The sequence below is a fragment of the Lynx rufus genome, unplaced genomic scaffold (genome assembly GCF_022079265.1).
Source record: "Lynx rufus isolate CCGP_SWC_20201006 ecotype Redwood Valley unplaced genomic scaffold, mLynRuf1.p SCAF_2, whole genome shotgun sequence".
NCBI classification, from domain to species: Eukaryota; Metazoa; Chordata; class Mammalia; order Carnivora; family Felidae; genus Lynx; species Lynx rufus.
This window is the reverse complement of record NW_025814834.1, coordinates 1,280,850-1,286,236: the sequence shown is the minus strand read 5'-3', so window position 1 is coordinate 1,286,236 and position 5,387 is coordinate 1,280,850. Positions and strand designations below refer to the sequence as shown.

The 5,387-nt window shown below is 61.9% G+C and overlaps 1 long non-coding RNA gene across 3 annotated transcripts; it reads right to left on the bottom strand.

Moving 5' to 3' along the window:
• Positions 1 to 1,531: 1,531 nt before the first annotated feature.
• Positions 1,532 to 4,450, bottom strand: LOC124515280 (uncharacterized). 3 transcript variants are annotated; one of them, XR_006962779.1, is made up of 4 exons: positions 4,371 to 4,450; positions 2,623 to 2,748; positions 2,270 to 2,533; positions 1,532 to 2,094 (listed from the first exon to the last, which is right to left on the bottom strand). It is a non-coding gene; the product is annotated as an uncharacterized LOC124515280 (long non-coding RNA). The 3 variants fall into 3 exon arrangements; XR_006962780.1 differs by lacking the exon at positions 4,371 to 4,450 and adding an exon at positions 2,909 to 4,102; XR_006962778.1 differs by lacking the exon at positions 4,371 to 4,450 and adding an exon at positions 2,909 to 4,101 and having other exon boundaries at positions 2,623 to 2,790.
• Between the last annotated feature and the right edge of the window lie 937 nt (positions 4,451 to 5,387).

Sequence of the window (5,387 nt, the reverse complement as noted above, 5' to 3'; positions counted from 1 at the left end):
GTAGGAGGTGGCTTTGTGTGTGGTGCCCGCAGAGTGTTCTGAGCACCAGGAAGGCCCCCAGGAGGCGCTGGCTGAACCGGGAGTGCACAGAGGGCACCAGAGGCACCAGATTGTGAGGAGTCCCCCTCCATACCCTGGGGGAGCCCGGAGACACCAAGGGCGCGAAGGGCACTGTCACCGCTGCTCCTGGGACCGAGCCTCTGGCCACGAACTGCACGCGTCTCCTGGCAGGGACCCGGGTCACCTTGTCCCACGCGTGGGCCTTTGGGGCGTGCTCCGGGGCCTCTGCTAGTCCCTGCACCCAGCGGACCCTTGGCCCTAACCGTGGGGCTGAGGACGCGGCTGGGCCCGGGGCCGGAGCGGTGGCCGGGCCCGTGCAGCGCCAGGCACTCGGGCTTCTGCTCCTGAACCTCACCGCGTCTGATGACGCACGCGCAGAGGGCGGTCTCTGTGCAGCCAAGCGCCCTCGTACCCGGAGACCCCATCGGAGCCCACCGCGCCCGAGCTCCGGGCCCAGGTGGAGTGCAGTCTGCGTCTGGGGCTCGGCGACCGGCTCCAGGCCGGAGGGAATCTGCCGCCCGCGGCTCAAATCCCAGGGGGACCCCTGCCAAGGGGCCCAGGGGCCCACCCGCAGTCCCAGCTGCAGGATCGGGGGGCGTCTGGCTGGAAGAGTGCGGCCTTGTCAACCCTAAGGCCCGGGTCTGACCCCACCTCTGTCGTCAATGATGCCGGAAGTTTCTATTATTGGAAATGGCTGTCTGGAGCCCTGAAAGCCCTATGACATGGCCGTCTCCACGGTAGCTATGAGCCCCTGGAGACCCAAGAGCGGAAAAGCCACGTGGCCTCTATGCGCGTCCTGGGGCTGCTGTGACAAATGACCGCCAACTCGGACGAAACGATAGATGTGGAGGCCGGAAGTCAGAACCAACGTGCCAGCAGGGGTCCGGGGGAGGATCCTTCCTGCTGCTTCTGGCTTCTGCTGGCCGCTGTTCCCCTGGCTTGTGACGGCCCCTCTCCGGCCTCTGCCTCCATCATGTGCCTGTGTCTCAGATCTCCCTCTGCTTCTCTTATAAGGACACCTGTCACTGGATTTAGAGCCCCGACCCCCACCCTACGATGATCACACCCTGAGATCCTCAGTTACTTCTGCAAATATCAAATGAAGCCACACGCACAGGCAGCAGGGATCGTGACAGGGACGTGCCATTTGGGGGGGGGGGGCAGGGGGGCAGCAGGAGGCCCCTGGCTCACTGGGGTCTGGGTCCCAGGAGGCAGAATTGGGACAGAGCTAAGACCAGCCGGGTGGGAGCGGATGTTACCGAGTGTAACCGGGGGCTTGTCTCCAGAAACCGCCCCGGGCAGAGGGATCGTCCGTCACCGGGCAAGGCACAGGCTTCGCCCTCACCGCTGCTGGAGGGAGGCAGGACAAGGTCCCTTCCAAGGGTCCTTCCAGATCTCAGAGCAAAATGCCCTTTCTCTACTGCACCTTTATCCAGGCTGAAAGAGATCACAAACCAGATTGGCCAAAGGCTTAACAGGGATTGATTTTAATTTAGAGGCCTCGGTGTCTTCTCTGTCCCTGATGAAAGGAGAGCGGGACGAGACCTGTCTCTGATCACCCCGAGAATTGTATCTGATCTAATTCTCTGCCCCACGCGGTCTGCTCCCGACGAGGGCAGCCTTTCTTACTGTCTCACGGTGGTTGCTGTGCTTAACCTCCAAAAGGCAAAGGAAATGAAATCTCTTCTTTTCCTCCCACCTCATGTCTTCTCACTCTAAGAACGATTCTCCTGAACTCAGAGTCTTACAGCCAGACTTCTTCGCTGCGAACTCTGACGCGGCAGGCAGGTGGACCATTCTCCCCCATCTGGGTGGTGTGATGCAGAATGTCCCCACCTCGGGCATTTCCTTGGGAGCCTTCATCCCTGTGTTTGGAGGAGGGCACGCTTTCTAACGCACTGGATGGGAGATTCTTGGGCCAGAATCTCACTGTTCACTCGTCTCATGACCTTGAGAAGGCCAAGTCTGACTTGGAGGAGGCCTTGGAATCCAAGGTGTGTCGTGGGAGCTCCCAGAAGTGAGCATGCTTCGGTCCTTGAGAGAGAGCCTGAGTCATGAGGGTGCCCCAGCCCCAGGGTCCCCTTTCCCGGCACCGTCCCTCGGGGCTGCCTCCCCCCAGCTGTCTCCAGCCCCCCGCCCTCCACCAGTCCTCGAGGGCCACGCTCCTTAAAGGAACCACCTGTGTTTGCTGCCTCTCCTGCCCTCCTACCTGCTGACCGCTGGCTGTGGGCACTCGAGACAGGCGTCTGGGCCTCACCGTCCTCTCTGGGAAACACGCTCCTTGGGACCCATTTGTAAGAAACACTTCCTTTTCTCCGCTCCCAGACTGAACTCTGGACTTTGGAAGTCTGGGTTTTAGAAACAATTATAAAACGGGTATTCTGTTTGATGCTACAGTTTCCCCCGGGCCTCTCGGGCACTCAGCTTAGAACCTTAAATCCTGGGCTGGAAGGACCCGCAGGGATGTCACTCACTGTGCGATAAGAGGGGATAATGGCGGTTATTGTTATAAAATCTCAACCGGGGGCCCAGAGAGGGGTGGCCGCTTGCCCAAAGACACACGTCGACTTAGCTGGGCTGGGACGCAGCACCCCGCGGTCCTGGACCGGTGCTGTTCCGACCCTGTTCTCGTGTCGCCAAACCTCAGCCAGTTTCCATGACAGCGTTCCGCTTTCTCCTCCCTACGACCTCCAGACCAGAGAGACAGAAGCCGTTTTTGCCGCTGTATTTCTAACATGATAAAAAGAAAAGTGCTTTCGAGGACATGTAAGTCTCTTCGGAGGGTGACCCTCGCAGCCAGTGGCGGAAGAACCTTGATTTCTGCCCCCGACACAGCGTCTGCACATACCTGGAATCCTACGCGTTCCTCTTGGTCACGACTCTTAGCGAGTCCCCTTCTGCGATCAAACCCTGTCCCCTTTGAAGTTTGCTGGGGCTTCCTGAGACCCAGGTCCTGGCGGCCACAGCCTCTCGCCCCAAATGGAGAGGCCGGCAGGTGGATGGAGCCCAAGGTTTCTTCTAGGGCCTTTACCCATATAGACGCTTCTCCATGGGAGCGCTCACTGGCCAGGCCACACGGAGTGGACACGCCCACCCTTCACTCCCTGAATTTCTCTGAAAATGACCCTCTCCCCAGTCCAGTGATGCTGGAGGGACTATAAATGTGGCAGCAGGCACACGACCCGAGCCACCCAATCACCACTGCCCAGCCCCTGAGCCCCAGCCCAGGGATGGGCACACGATCCCGGCCGCCAATCAGTCCTGTGGGAGATTTATGAGTGTAGTGAAATTGGAGTGTTGCTCTATGACTGGATAGACCTGGAGAGACAGTCTACCTGAGAATAAAGCTACGCAGGGAAAGCCCAGGAGAGAGAAAGGGAGAGGAAGGTGGCTCTAATAACCTTGTCTAATCTCCTGGATCCAGCTATGCCTGAAGCCCCTTACATTTTCCAATTCTGTCGTCCCATCAGTCATCCTATTTCTTTGAGCAAGTTTTGAGGAAAATGTCTGTCACTGGCACACAAAAGATGCCTGACCTCTAAACAACGCCTTCTCTCAGAGACTGGACTGGAGAGGGGCAGCTGGCGGGCTGACCTCCTAGTGACAGGCCACCCTTCGGAAGGACCTGTTCCCCCAGGCCCCCGGAAGCTCCCTCTACCAGGGGCCGGTCCTCTGGAGGGCCGCACTGTGCCCCGTAGTGTCCACAGCGAGGGTCCTGGGGCTCCAGGGAGCCCGTCGTGGCTGGGGGACCACGCCAGGTGGGGCGTCCCCAGGCAGGAAAACCACCGGCTGAAACGTGACCCTCCAATAAGAGCCCCCCGTGAGCCCGGGCCCGGCTGAATTCAGGAAGCAGCGCCCTTGTGTTTCGGGCTGTGTACGTCCTGGGCCTGCGAACGGCTCACAGCTGTCGTTGGATGCTTCGCCCAGGGGGCTCTGTGGAGCCCGGGGGAATGCCAGACGTGTGGGAGAGGCAGCGTGGCCCGCACCGACCGTGGCGGGTCTGCTGAAAGCGCAGAGGCCCCCCCAGAGGCTGGTCGGCCCCTCCCCCATCGTCTCCAGCAGCACCAGCACCTGCAGGGCCCCCCGGCCCTGCATTTCCTGCTCACCTACAAGTGCACAGGCGGTGAAGGCTGAGCTCCACTGCCACTCCCCCCCCAGCTCACCACCTCTCCCCCAGCTAACCACCTCCCGAGTCCCCCCCAGCTAACCACCTCCCAACCCCCCCCAGTTCACCACCTCCTAACTTGCCCCCAAGCTCACCACCTCCCGACTCCCCCACCAGCTCACCACCTCCCAACCACAGGTATTACCCCAGCAAATGGCCAGAAAGCGTAGAGATAGTGTGTGGGCTTGGGAGACACGGCCGGGTGCTGAGCGGAAGATATGGTGACAGGCTGGCCACCCCTAAATACCCGAAGCTTGGCCGGCCTATTTTAAAAGCAAACGCTCGATGAACTCAGCTCTTCCTCTCCCCTCCTCCACCTCCTCTGTGAAATCTATTTTAAGAGATCAGAATTTTCTTTACATCCACCTCCAAAATGTGCTACAGGAGGTAAGTGGGGCATAAACAGACCGGGGTGGGGCAGGGGCGGTGGAGAAGCCCAGGACCCACAGTCCCAAGTGGGGTCTGGTCCCCTGGCAGAGGAGCAGCGCTCCGGGGTCGGACCCACGGCTCCGCCAGCACCCCCCCCGCCCCGCCCACCGCCGTGTGGACTCCCTCCAGGGGCTCGGGACCAGGGTGGGGCTGGGGGCCCTGACGGTGCCCCGTGCCTGTGGGTGGAGCCCCGCCTCTGTGGGCTCCCCCCGCGCACCTGGACCCCTGCCTGCCCTGTGCGCCTGTCGGGACGACTGTCTGGGGTCACGGTGTCCACCTCGGCTCCCCGCCGGGGCCTGCAGTCCCCCCTCCCCCTCCGGGATCCTGCCAGGTGCGACCCCACCCCTGGCCCAGCCGCGGCCCTACCGGCTGCCCCGCCCGCGGGGGCCTAACCCTCAGCCAGGAGACTTCTGGCCTCTGCCTCAGGGGAGCAGCCCTAAGACCGCGAGGCTCGACGAATCCACAGAAGGCTGTTGCAGGCGGCCTGGGGAGGGGCCAGGACGGCTCTGCCCGAGGACTGGCTGCTGGCCCCCAAGAGGGAGCTCGTCTCCGTCCTTGTCCTCCACCTGAGAGTCCCGCTAGGGTCCCCCGCTCTGGTCCAGCTGGCCTCCCAGGACCGCTCTTGGCCAAGGAGTACCTGACACCCCCCCCCCCCCACCCCTTCATCCCGTCCACGATGCCTGCGTGCGACTCAGGTGCGGGGGGGAGGACAGCGTCCTCCCGCCCCCGGTGC